This window comes from Lactuca saligna, chromosome 1, assembly GCF_052625555.1.
Source record: "Lactuca saligna cultivar CGN05327 chromosome 1, ASM5262555v1, whole genome shotgun sequence".
Classification (NCBI taxonomy): Eukaryota; Viridiplantae; Streptophyta; class Magnoliopsida; order Asterales; family Asteraceae; genus Lactuca; species Lactuca saligna.
Genome location: NC_136417.1, coordinates 5,161,962 through 5,177,140, shown reverse-complemented (window position 1 = coordinate 5,177,140; position 15,179 = coordinate 5,161,962). Strand labels below are relative to the sequence as shown.

General features: G+C 34.1%; 1 long non-coding RNA gene across 1 annotated transcript; it reads right to left on the bottom strand.

The window, feature by feature from the left end:
* Window positions 1–10,892: 10,892 nt before the first annotated feature.
* Window positions 10,893–12,091, bottom strand: LOC145047860 (uncharacterized). The gene is made up of 2 exons (XR_013682487.1): window positions 11,952–12,091; window positions 10,893–11,278 (listed from the first exon to the last, which is right to left on the bottom strand). It is a non-coding gene; the product is annotated as an uncharacterized LOC145047860 (long non-coding RNA).
* Window positions 12,092–15,179: the final 3,088 nt, after the last annotated feature.

The window sequence follows — 15,179 nt, the reverse complement described above, 5'->3', positions numbered from 1 at the left end:
CATACCCATGGGTCTCACCCCATCAAGAGCTACACAAAGCCACTCTCTCCTCGGACCTCACTGATGGTCCCCATCGAGATCTACACAGAGCCACCCTTGCCTCGGACCCCACCGTTGGTCTACCTCAATCTGGTGAATGCTATGATCCCATTGCAGTCTTACAACACTTATATATTATCTTCCAATATAGTGAATGCTACGACCATCCCGCAGTCTTACGAAAAATATATCCTGCCATGGTTATCGCCCATGGTCTTAACACACCTTTACCATATCAACCCCAAATCATCCCAAGTCGAACCCACATCCAGCTGAATCCCAATCAGGTGTTCGAGTCATGCTTCAAACCCCAAAGCCTTCATCAAACAAGAATAGGCAATGAGACTGCAACATAACCCTCAACCTTGATCCATGCACATGCCTGCTATACATCACAAAGAAGACGCCAACTAGCTGTTGGAAGTTTCATGAATCCCCAACTTACACAACTTCAATTCAGACGGCCACTTTAGTCATCTTCCCTCCCGAATGAGATGTGAAACTCACCCTAGTTTCACACCTGATTCGGCTTGCGTAAATCTGAACGATTCTCCTCCACTTGGATTCATCGAAGCTCTTCTAACCTATAAATTTTGATGGATTCCCAACCCATATTACCTCCTTATATATCGAACCTCCGTCGACATGCGCGTACCAATACTAACGTTCCATTAGTAGCCAATCTCGATGATCGCACAACTCTTGAAATCCAAATGAATACTCCCCGAAATCTCAGCAAATCCGATAACCCCAATCGCTTCCCATGATACAACACCAAATCCTTAAGTCCTTTATGTTGGTGACAAATACCATAACCCTTGCTCCGAACTGGCGAATCTTCACTCCAACTTCCCATGCTCAAAAGGATCTCTGAATTCTAACCATCTTCAACCCTTGCAGTTATGATATTCCCTTGACACTTCTAATGACCAAATAAACTCATGCGACTGTCATCACCATCTTCTTGCTATCGCTCCTTCCCTAGCAACGATAGTGATTGGACCCAAAGGTCCTTCCATAGACGACTTCTGATCCTACCGGAACAAAAGCTAACACGACAAAACTCTGAATTCATTGGATAACTAACCAGCTAATTCGAACATATACCTTCCAAATGATACCCCTAAATTGACCCCATCAAAGATCCAAAACAACAATCGAACAAACTGAATCCCGCTCAACAAGATACGAACTACTAATGACTCTTGGCATGTAAAATGACATATAACAGTTCTTGATGATATAACCCATGCAATAATAAGGATCTAAACCAGAGATAATGCTTACTTATACTCAAACAAGATTCCAGAGCATTATAAATATTGATTAGAATCAAGAAGAAAGCAAAAGGTAACATACCCAAAATAATACCTGATTAAACCATAACCTCCCCTAACTGACACGGTAATGCTCGGCTCCTTGCTACTGGGCCTCCTACCTACCCACATGACCGTCAGTGATCCTCAAAGTAACTAGAGCCATTGTACTCACTGCTCCACCCCTCAACATCGGACAATCAAACTTCTTATGGTCCACCTGGTTGTAGTGAAAACACCTCGGAGACAACCTACAGGGGAAATCCATACTAAAATGATCTATCTGACCACAACTGAAATATCCTCGACCTGTCTCCCAACATCCTCCCTTATGGGTCCTCTTGTATTTGGCACAACGGCCCCAACCTTGATGGCCTCTCGAACGTGAATCATGAGTCCGGATCCTCTTCTCCTGGACCACTAAAATCCAAGTCTGCTCTGGCTTCCTCTTCCAGAGGTGTTCCAAATCAATCTCATGCTCTCGAGATCTAGCAACCATATCATTCAGGGTCTCGTACCCTAACAGACTCACAAACCCCCCTGATGTCATCCCTTAGCATGTCATGATGTCTTACTTTCTTCATCTCCTCGTCCGCTGCATATTGCAAAACCAACAAATCTCTTTTCCGAAACTTGGCAATGATCTTTGCCACAGTCTTAATCTTTTGGAGGAGGTCCTAAAACTCTTTCGCCAACTGTTTCACCTCAATGGCGAGTGCAAACTCAGTCCTAAATCGGGTCACAAACTCATCCCAAGCCATCATCTCTAGGGCTTCGCCTCCGAAAGCGAAGCCTATCTCCTCCCACCAATCTCGAACTCTGTCCTTCAGAAGGTAGGAGGCAAGTATGACCTTCGACCCATTGGAGCAGAAAGTCGTCCTGAAAGCGTTAGCCATATCCGCTAACCATCTCCTACTGGCAATGGGGTCCTTCCCCCATATAACTTGGGAGCTCCACAAGCACGAAACTCGTGGAAATAATGTGTGTGGGGTCCAACAATAACCATAACCTCAGTACGGAATGTTCCCAGACACTCATCCAAAGTCTCTAAAATATCTTCCTTAATCATACCAAAAGATCACAGGAGTATACTCCAAAATACCGCGAGTAATCTTTGACGAAATGAACTCCCGCATCCGCTCATCAATCGGCTCAATACCTGCCCCTGAGCGTGAAACCAAACCATGACCTCCTTCCTGAGTCCTCATCTCCATACTGAAAAACAACGTACAAAAGATCAGAACATACCTAAGAATCCTCATTCCACAGGCTTCCTAGATTCTCCAATACTCTCCCCGATTCGAGTATGGATCCTATGCTTTTAGTAGTACGAGCACAATACTACATTCCACACCTATCCATACTTTCCCTCAAGAATCATCCTGAATCCTCTAATTCACCTTTTCAACTGATACTCCAAATGCTTGCTAAACAACGCGACTAAACCCACTGAAGCACTTCATAGGCTTTCCTAGGTTTCCGACCTCACCATGCCATCGGTTGCTGAAGAACTCCACATGATGTCAGTTAATCACCTCATGTATACAATCACATGAAACAAATCTTAGATAATACTTTGAGTAAAAACTCATCCCTACAACGGTTAGACTCAAACGAGAGTGCGTAATAGGGTCAAATCCATCACTCTGAGATTATTCAACCTTCATCACATGTGACTTAATATATTCACTTAATAGCTAACTCACATCACTTAGGAGTTCCACAAAGCACAAAGCAAGCAACATTTATGAAATAACACTCTAATACATATAATAACCAAAGGATATTAAAACTCACATACTACAACTCATGTTAGGAACTTCCACACTCACTATTGGTTGCCTTATACATGCAAATTATACGCAATACATGATCAAATAGACTGTCGAATAAAAGACTCTACCCTAGGACCACAACCAAATGAGGAACATGAAATACGGCTAAATCAATCATTCTAAGGCTATATGATCCTAACCGTATAACATACACTTAACAATTACTAATACTAATATATATTCCTAATCTAGCATAACATTCAATGCTTCCTAGGCTACAAGGCATCACATATCAGGTCAATCTATCATGCAATTCCTGAAAGTATCCCTAACCTCATCCTATCATGCAATTCTCATAACATATAATCATAAAAAACATGTATGGGTATTATGAGAATCACTTACTTGAGCTCGGTCGATTGCACACACCGCCCCTTTTTGTCTTTATAAAATCCTTTTAGAATTTTACTCCTTTTTTACAAATCTTTTTAGAAACTCAAAACATTATCGATTCCTCAGTTTGAGTTCAAACATACCCGAGAGTGTGTCTGAATCCCTAAACCAAGACTCTGATACCAACTTGTAACGACCTGAAAATTATGAGGTAAAAGTTTCATTTTTAATTCAAGCAAAACATTAAGTATATTTAAGTCAACATTCAATATCCTTTTTCCAAATATTCAAATGTACTTTATAAGAAAAAGTTATCAGAGTACAATCCCAAAATCATCATAATGCAGAAACATGGGTGGATGTGTTGTGATCAAGTCGAAGCCTTCCCTTTCAAACAGGAAGCACCTGAAACCATAACCATAAAAACTGTAAGCACAAAACTTAGTGAGTTCCCCAAAATACCACATATCATTGGGCCTATCCCTACCATTGGGCCCAACCCAAATATTAGGCCCAACCCACCACAATAGTCTTAACCTTGCCAAACCATTAGGCCTAGCTCGATTATACAAATGCAAAAGTCACAAAGACTGTTTGCACCTACATAACATACAATGGGCCTAGCCCAACATACAAATGGGCCTAGCCCGTTATACAATAGGCCTAGCCCAACATACCATGCAAGAGTCACAAAGACATCTAACATAACAAAACCTAGTGGGTCGTCATTGGTGCCTTCGACCCACGAGTATAGTGAGAAGACTCTCCTCAATCCGCTGATAATCAAATGATAGCTCGGGTAGCTGAATTGGATAACCTCGCGCCAACTAACAATAAATACAAAACTTAATCAATAATTATCCCGAAATCCAAAATCTGAGGTCCACTTCATAAACCAACTTCCTAAATGGTAAAAGACCATTTTACCCTTTTCTTACTTGGCCCAAAACCAAGGCCCAAACCGAATTGCACAAAAAGCCCAAATAGCAACCCAAAGACTATTATGGCCTAAACTTCCTAATTGGGCCTAACAATCTAATGTGACCAAAGCCAAGAAAGCCCACGGCTTAACCATGACCTAAAATCAGAAGCTCGAAGGCCCAACAAGGCCCAAAATCAAAAGGCCCAAAACCACTGAACGGGACAGTACTCCCTGCGTACTCGAGACGTACGCTCCTAGTACTCAGCCTTGAACCATGATGTACAAACGGACGATGCATGATCCAACATTATGATGAGTATACCTCTACGTAGGGCTATAAACGAACCAAACGAACACGAACAAGGTCTTGTTCATGTTCGTTCATTTAAGTTAGCCGAACAACAAACGAATACGAACGGATAAAAGAACGATATTTTCTTGTTCATGTTCGTTCGTTTAACAAATTACTTTGTTCATGTTCGTTCATTTATGTTCGTGAACATGCTAAACGAACATAAACGAACAAAGATAAAAAAAAAAAACACAATTGAACGTATATGAACATCAACGAACATATAATATATCAATATAATAAAAAATAATTTAATAGAGGAATATAAATAAACTTAAACGAACGAACATAAACGAACGTAAATGAACATCATAAGCGAACGTTCACGAACATAAATGAACGAACGAGACCATTGTTCATGTTCGTTCATTTAACTAAACGAACGATAAATTTTGTTCATGTTCGTTCATTTATTAAATAAACGAACATAAACGAACTTCCCGCCGAACAGTTCACGAACAGTTCGCCGAACGTTTAATTCGTTTACAGCCCTACCTCTACGTACACCCATCGTACTTGTTATAAGCCAAAAACCAACTTTTAAGTGGGTTAAGCCAAGATGTCCAAAACACAGATTTGATCCCTAGGCAAGCTCTTAACTAATAAAGTTGCCGACTTTACTCACATACATTCCTTAATGGGACTCAAAACTTAAAAAGGAATTTAATAAGAGTCTTAATACTTGCATATACCAATATCTTCCATTAAGTTTCCATTTTTATGAACAAAGGGACCTTATTGGAGCTTAGATCTAACATCCACTACTTATGGAGTAGGTCAAAAGCTCAACTTTATTTCAATGGACTCAAAATTACCAAAGAAACACCATAAAGTAGATCCAACCAAAAATGATCATCAAGGTATAAGCTTTTTACCTTAGAAAGCTTGCAAATGGGAAGATACTCATGGATCTACAAGCTCAAGCCACTCCTCTAAGCATTCCTCTTCTTTTTCTTCTTCACCACAAACACCCACAAATCACATTTCAAACTTAAATAATCACCAAAAGCACTTAGGGTTCGAATCTAGGGTTCAAAATGGATAAAGGCTAAAGATATTAGGGTTTGGTGATGAGATAAGGATCTTAAAATAGGGTCCAAGACCCTAAATTAGGATTTGCATGAATCTGGAGTATGCCTTACGTACTCCCATTATGCTCAACGTACTCTTCAAGTGTGTCGTGTTCCTCTTCCCTAGTATGCCCCGTGTACTCCTTATGTATGCCGCACATACTAGGGTTAACCTTAAACCCTACCAACTTCTGAAGGCCATAACTTCATCGTTATAAGTCCATTTATGACAATCTTTATATACACGGAAAGGTAAAGAGAATCTCTACGCTTCTATCAATCCATACTTGCCTTAAAACTTCCCAAACTAAAATCCAATTTCCATAAAAGCCCGAACTGACACTTCACCGGTATACCCCTTGGCACCAAAACACAAACCGAACTCCTGGATCATCTAAATTACATTACCCACACCCAAATGGGTCTAAATCTCTCTTTTCCCAAAGGCCCTAAGCTTGATGATAACCCGTCTTCGAGCCAAATGATATTTAAATGTTGTAAGATCTAAATTACATCACCCACAAGAACCCTTACATAGTTTCTTCTTGATCTTTTTTTTTTTTTTTTTTTTTTTTTTTTTTTTTTTTCATTTTATGATCATAAAAATATATACACAAACATTTTTTTTTTCATTCCATGATCACACATATACATACACATATGGATTCCTTGCAAACTTATTATGTCTAATACCAACTCGTAACTATGTTTTCATGCAAAAGTTGCCGCAAACACTGAAAACCACACCCATCATCTTGAATTCATACTCGTGTATCCAAAATACGAGGCTAGCTCAACTTCAAATCTTTCTTATCCATGGTGGTTTACCATCATTAACACCCTCTTTACATTGACACATGTTCTCTTTTCACCCTCGAAAAATCATAATATAGTAATATTAATATCTACATGTATAACGTAGTGTATATCTGATACCAATAATGATTTACAAGTAAAATTATTGGAGTGATGATGAATTATAAAATCAAAAGCAATCCTATAATGATCGATTATGTACGATTTGTGTCTTTGATTTTCATTATAAATTAAAACAACAAATTTGAGATGCAACGTAATAAGTTTATATATATATATATATATATATATATATATATATATATATATATATATATATATATATATATATATATATATATATATTTGTTTTATAAGGATATAACACTCCATTTAGTTATAAGTAGATTAAAATTTATGGAATCTGTGATGAATCAATTACAAAATTGATATGTTTTTTTTGTTAGATGGTTAAAAACAAATTTTGAGTAGTTTTTTAACTGACAAATATAAATATATAATTTACACTTAAATTAACATTTAATTCCACTAATATCCACGGTGAGATTTGAATTGCTACCACACAACTTTTTTTCTCAAAGAATTGTTCCTAATATGTTTTTTCTTTATAAAATCATATTTATACAAAAAAAAACATATTTTCACTTAAAAGTCGTATATTTTTTATATAAAATCTTTTTGTATATGAAATATCTAGTTATAAAGATATATATATTTATTAAGTATATAAGTATATACAAAGCCATTTTTATAAAAAAATGTATACAAAAACGTATTTTATAAAAAAAAATGTATACAAACGCCTATCACCATTATATATATATATATATATATATATATATATATATATATATATATATATATATATATATATATGCACACAAATAGGTGTGTATCTATATTTTTTTTTATAAAATCCTCTTTGTTTATATATATATATATATATATATATATATAAACGTGTTTGAAATTTTTTTTATATAATACGTGTTTATATATATTTTATAAAATCGTGTTTGTATACATTTTATAAAATATATACAAACACGTATTATATAAAAAATTATTCAAACATATTTTTATAAAAAACTATATAAACAAACATGATTTTATTAAAAAATATATATATATAAAATAGTTGTTTGTATATATATTTTTTTGTAAAATACATTTTTGTATACATTTTTTAGAGAAACCGATTTTTATATATTTATATACTTAATAAATATTTATTTTTATAACTAGACATTTCATATACAAAAAACTTAAAAAAAAAAAACAGTTTTTATATAGAAAATATAAGATTTTTAAGTGCAAATACGTTTTTGTTTTTTTGTATAAATATGATTTTAAAAAGAAAAAACATATTAGAAACAATTCTTTGAGAAAAAAGGTTGTAAAGAAAACTAAAGTTAGGATGAATTCATAATAAAATTCTAAAATTTGGGCAAAAAGGGTAAAGTTTGGACCAAATTTGTAACAAAATTTAAAATCTCGGCCAAAAGTGTAAATTTTGGACAAAATTTATGATAAAATTTGAAATCTGGGCCAAAAATGTAAATTTTGAAAGTTGAGTGACCTGTTGACCGAATCAAAATGTTAAATTGAATACGATTACCGGTATTTGGAACTTAATTGAATTAAAAATATATATATATATAGATTAAATCGATTATAGGACCAATATGTAGAAACTTTATTGTAGTTTTTCCCGGGTATTTATAGCTTCCGGTTGCTTACAGATAAAACATGTTTGAATAATTAATTAATCATGATTAATTCAAATTCAAATCCTTCATTTCATCTAGCATTGTGTGAAATCTCTAGGGATGAACTTTAGCAATTTCGTCCACTCTATCCTTAGGGTTCCCGAATATTCCAACCATTTCAACTATTGAATAATTAACATTTAGCCCATGCATTTTTAATTAACATAATTTAATACTAAATTAATTCCAATTAAGTCCAAATAATTACGAACTAGTTTCTAATTAATTAATCATCAAATGAATAATTAATAAACCATTTGTATCTCCCTAGATCTTACAACATTTAAATATCATTTGGTTCATTGAGCGCGACCTAAAAAAGACCATGCTATTAATTAGTCTTACCAATTTAGTTATGATATTAGACACTACTCCACTATTTTTGTCATGTGTATCAACTTCATTGCCAAGAATGGATGTGCCCTAAGTGTTGAGATGATGTGAGATAGAATATCAATTTGCTAAAGAAAATGTGAATTCAAATTAAAAAAAAAAAAACAAATATGATACGATAACCATATGAGAAAAGATCAGTGTCAATGGAAAATAATAAAAATGGGAGAAACCGATCTAGATTGGAATTCTACTAAAAAACACCTAATTGTTTAGATTAGCGATGGAAAACACTAAGGTTGACTATATATATATATATATATATATATATATATATATATATATATATATATATATATATATATATATATATATATGGAAAAAATCAAATGAGAACACTTAAAAGATTGAGAACGCGAGAACAAGTATATTCATTTGTGATTCCATTTATTCATTTGTGGAGAAATGATAAATTTTTACGCACAATCAACATGAATATGTTTTTTTCTTTTCAATTGAAATTAAAGACGTAAAATTTATCATTTTTCTACAAATGAATACATTAAATCACAAATAAATATACTAACGTTGATTATATATATATATATATATATATATATATATATATATATATATATATATATATATATATATATATATATATACATATTACCGGTTCTTCTTATGATGATATATTATATGATTAACTAACATATTAGGATAAATATGATGCCAATAAGTTTAGGGGGTTCTGCCACTTGATGAAGAAAACATGGATAATTTTGTTTGGTGATATCAGATCCAAATTTTACTGTCATTTCAGCTAATGAGTAGGAGGCGATTCAACATAAATGAGGTGGGGCAGATGGTTCTTATTATGAGTCGGGACATATATTTTAATATAACAAAGAGTCTTGACAAGCTCACAAGTCCTCTTTGGCATAACTTCGCCCCAAGAAGTTAATAGTAACCCATCAACATTGAATGTTGGAATATACTTGCTTACACTCATCTTGGGTCTTTCAAATAGAAATGTTGTTGAAATGTTTCAACGTTCTAGGAAAAAATCAGTCAAGCTTTCCGTGATGTTTTGGAATCTACATGCGGACATGACAAAGCACATTTTAATGCATACCACCACATATTGAAATTGATAAATAGATGCATGCCATACTCCGAGCCTTTAAGGTAAGTTACTATTTTTATTGGTTAAATACCTCATAAATACCTCATCTTTTGGGTACTCGTAAAGATGCTTGTATTATAATGGTCGACCAAATGAGATATATGTGAAGAAAATACGTACCCACCTTTAATTTAATGTGCCTATGTGATTTTAACATGTGTTTTACCCTCATATCCAGGTGGGAATGATTGACATGTGATACCAGGGCCTTTCCTTCATGCCTCCTTCTGAGACACCTTTTGTTTATTTTCCTAAGCCATACAACTATCTTGATATTCCTTAATAATTTATGTGCCAACAATTATTCTTAACTTTATTTTGTTTTCTCTTTAGGAAAATATCACGTGCCTTCACATCACAACTACCTAAATCGTATGAATCAAAATGACCAATTAATTTAACATCATCATGAATCCCTAGCAAGGCACGCGTATATAGCAGCCATTAACCCACCAAGGCTAATAATTATAACATTTTTTTAGAACGACACTTTCTAATCTACTTCTAAATCACACAACTTGTCTCACGACACTTACATTTGAACCTTTAATCACTTGGGTTTAGAGGCACCATGTCAACATTAGGTATCGTACAAGCCCTTTGGTAATAATAATAACTATTCTTGCGTTAATTGAGAAACAAAAAAGTTGGGAGTTAACTAGTAAAACCCCCTTTTTTATGACTTTATTTATTAACTAATTATTTTTGTATTAAAGAAAAAAACACTCGTATATATACTCTACCCACTCAAAAAAAAAAAGTTAATACTAATCTACTTAATTTCAAGAATCTTGATACTAGCAAGCTAGTAGGGTAGATATTAAAAAAAATGGACCCTCATTATAGAAATAAAACTACATAAATCACAGATGCTGTGCACATTTATTTTTCTTTTATAGCTAAAGTAAGAACAAACACAGATTCAAAACAAGAGTCACAAGTTTTCTAAAATAACACTAATAATTTATCCATCATGATCATTTTTGTTTGTCAAACATTACAACATGATACCACTACAATTGTACAATACAACAATATACTAATTACTAAAACTCATTTATATATAGCATACAAAACAGACATGAGACAGACAAAGCCATATATGTACATTCGCCTTTGAAGATATAAAACACTAACTTCAAGCCTTTCCATCCGAGCTTCAACCCTACTTATCCTTGCTTCCAAACGTGCAATTTGTGCTTGAATTTGTGGGTGCATGCGGCGAGTTCCATTTACAGTGCTTTGATGATGCTCTAATTCACCAGTTGACGTGTCTTCACTAGCAACCAATCTACACATGATCAACACTGAAAACAAAATAAAAGGAATTTAAATGTGAAAAATATATTCTACATATAAAAAAAATCAACAGGGATATGGTTCTGCAAAAGGGTTATTCTACCAACAACCTAAGAGCATTACGCAAGACTAATTTTCAAAGCCATTATTATTGTGTTTTACATAATCGGGTTTTTGCCAAACAGAGCAAACTTATCATTGTGACTTCAAGTGCAATAATCAGCTTGACAACAAATCCAAAGAGGAATAATTGAACTGAAACGATCCAATTGGAAATTAAAAATATGGAGATGCATGGTGCCATTCCTAGCACTACAAAGAAATAGATATCTACTTGAGAATACAACACTAATTAAGAAAGAAGAAATCTTTAGCATAAACACATAACAAAAACTGAAACAATGGCTAACTAATGGGAATATAAATGTCATTAAAGAATTCAAAAAAGAAGAAAGTCGGGCTACAGTTACCTAACGTAAAAAAAAAACTAACATTTCGTCCAGTTTTATGAGTGCTAAGAGGAAACAAGGAAATTAACTGTAATTAAAAATGTACAAGTTTCCATGACAACAAGCCACCACCAACTAAGATCGAGATTACAAAACTAGGGTTGAATAAAGATACAATCAAACTATGGAACAATTTCAAATAGATGGGCATGAAAGGCGAAAAGCACTTAACCTGTAAGAAAAGGTTCGATCCCTTGTTGAAATTGTTCAAATCGGAACCCTATTGCCGGTGGAATTTTGGAAATTGGGGAGATTTCCTGTCTTTTTTTTTTTTCTCTTTTTATTACTTGTTTGGACAGATCGACCATAGTGTTTACGGTTTTATCGGTTTTAGTTAATTTTTATTTTTTATTTTATTATTATTTTTTAAATGTAAACAAAAAGTTATTCAGGTATATTGGCCAAAACAAAACAATTTTTAAGTTTCGGACATTTTACGGTTTAACTTTTTTGGTTTATTTGGTAAATTCTATTTAATTTTTGAGTTTTTTACTTTTTCTTTTTCACCCGTTTTCTTTCTTAGAATAGAGACAAAACTTCAAAAATGGTCCCTATGGTTTTCGAAAATATCAAGTTTAGTGCCTAATAAGTTCAAAAAACCTCACCGATCGTCCCTGTGGTTTCAAAACTTTTAACAAATGGTCATTTTCGTTAACTTCATTAGCTTTTGGCCGTTAAGTGAAGGGCATTTCGGTCATTTCACTACTACAGGGACCATTTATGAAGTTTTGTCTTATTTAAATATATATATATATATATATATATATATATATATATATATATATATATATATATATATAAAGGGGGGCCACCCACCCACCCATCTCTCTCTCTCTCTCTCTCTCTCTCTCTAACCAATAAACCACCATAACCCACCACCCTTATACCTCCCTCTTATGATAAAAAAAGTCACCCTAAACACCACCTCACATCTCCCTTTCATCTGTTTCTGCCCAGAAAAAAGAAGGAAGAGGTGTCATCCACCTTGCTGCCACCAAACTGCCATCACCCCACCCTTCACTGCTACCACCGGAGAGCACATCCCCAACCCTTTGTTGCTGCTATTTTCGATCACCACAGCTCTCTCCCTCATCCCATTTGTTTTTACTAGCAATTTTAAGCAAGAAATAAGACGTAGAAGGCCACTGAAGCAGCCTCCTACTGCCCAACACCACCTCCTGTGTACATTCAATTTAATCATGCAACAAAAAAATAAAATAAAATGGATCAAGCATATACAACTGCGATTAGCATCAACGGGTACAATAAGTAGACCATGGAATTTCCTAAGCTTTGGGAATCACTTGTACCTGAAACACTCATGAAGATTATAAGTTTGCTAAAGAGAAACAAGAAAGATAAAAAAAAGGTCGAGGAATGTATGATCGATCCGATCGTGATACCTGGAGTAGTCTTAGAGGTGGAGGTGATGCATGAGATCAGGTTGACACGTTGACCACATCTTTGTGGTAATTCTAGGGCCTTAGTGACATTTATACTAGCATTCTTTATCATTTTGAGTACCTTGATTGCTTATCATACTACACAAGCACTATGGATTGGATTTTATCACTGATTTCAATGGAACACAATAGCTATCAGGGGGATCCTGTCCCTGCCCACCCCTAAGCTACTTAGTGACCTTCTCCACACTCCCTTAATTGAATACAACTGAAGGAAGCAAGAACAGGGCATCAGAAGACCACCGGAGTGGCCTCCTGCCACCCCCATCGTTGTTCCAAATCACCGCCATCACCACCTGTGCGACTGCTGCTACTCCACCACCATAAGTCCACCTAAACCCTTCGTAAATAATAAACTCCAGTCGAGTTCCACATTTAAAGCCACGAAAATCGGTTTCTTTTTTTTTCTCTGGTGCAATAACTTTAGAACGAAGAAGACGTAGGAGGATGTTTACCTCATGCATAATCAAACTTGAATACAGAACGAGAGAGAAATCTTCGATTCAAACTTTTGGTTTTTAAGCAAAATTACCTTCTCTCAACACCAATATCAACCAATTAATTTAGTTTGGTCGACTCCGATTATCATTGATCATTCAATATAATCCTGAATTTGGTCGGCCGGTGAGATACGAATGAGAGGGAAATAGCAGTTGGTGGATATTTGGTTTCCTTGTGATGTCCGTGAGACGAAAAAAGAAAACAAGAGAGAGAGAGAGGGAGAGAGAGAGAGAGAGACCTTTAATATTAAATATATATATTTTTTATAAATCAGGCAAAACTTCATAAATAGTCCCTGTGGTAGTGAAAAGACAGAAATGCTCTTTACTTAACGACCAAAATTTAACGGAGTGAGCCGGAAGGACCAAATGTTAAAAGTTTGAAACCACATGGACGATCCGTGAGGTTTTTTGAACATAGTATGGTGAGTTTGGGTACCAAAGCTTATATACCCTTAAAGGTATATTAACTTTTCCCATATATATATATATATATATATATATATATATATATATATATATATATATATATATGTATATATATACTAGCCGTCTTCCCGCGCAAAGCGGCGGTCGGCGAATAATTTGATCTCTTTAGAGTTAAAACCATTTTGCGTTCACTTCGACAATGAATATTAAATGTCATCTATTTTTCGAGAGTATTACCATACCATATTAAGGGGGTGTTTGGCTAAGTTTTTTTAAAACAACTTATTAGGTTCCACATCACTATAAGTTAAAAAAATGTTTGGATTAAAATAACTTATTCTAATGGAGAACCTTTAATACGTCATTTTTTCATAAGTTACCCTACATTTACTTATTAACTTATAAGCTAATAAACTAATAAGCAATAAGCTTTTTTGCCAAACACCCCCTAAATGGTTATTACTTCCATTTATACATACCCAAACCACTTGTACTGTTTATCGTCCTCTTTTTTTTTTTTTTTTTTTTTCTTTTTCGTTTTCCATAATTCTTTTATTAATTTAATGTCATACTAAGTAAAATTCTAAAATATATAAATAACAGTTTATAAAAATAAACCTTTAGAATATCAGGTGTTGTGATTCAAAAGTCGATAAATAGGCCTTTGCAAAGGCCAAAATACTCAGGTGTCAACTTGTTCATTGTGATTTTAAACCAAGTTTGGTCACAAATTAAAACATTTTCAACGATGGTATGTAATTCAAGGATTCATATTGATTTAGGTTCTCGAAACCTTAAAATATTAAACAAAATCCATATAGAACCTTATAATAAGGATAATAATCACCGTAATCAGGAAGTCCATGTGATGAAACTTGATATTATAAGGACCAATGATGAAAAATGTTTCATTTTTAGACTAAACAAGATGAAAAATATACAAACTACCTTAATCATGTCAAATCTTGTATTTAACCGTTCTTTATTGCAAAAGTAAGATGCCAAAAT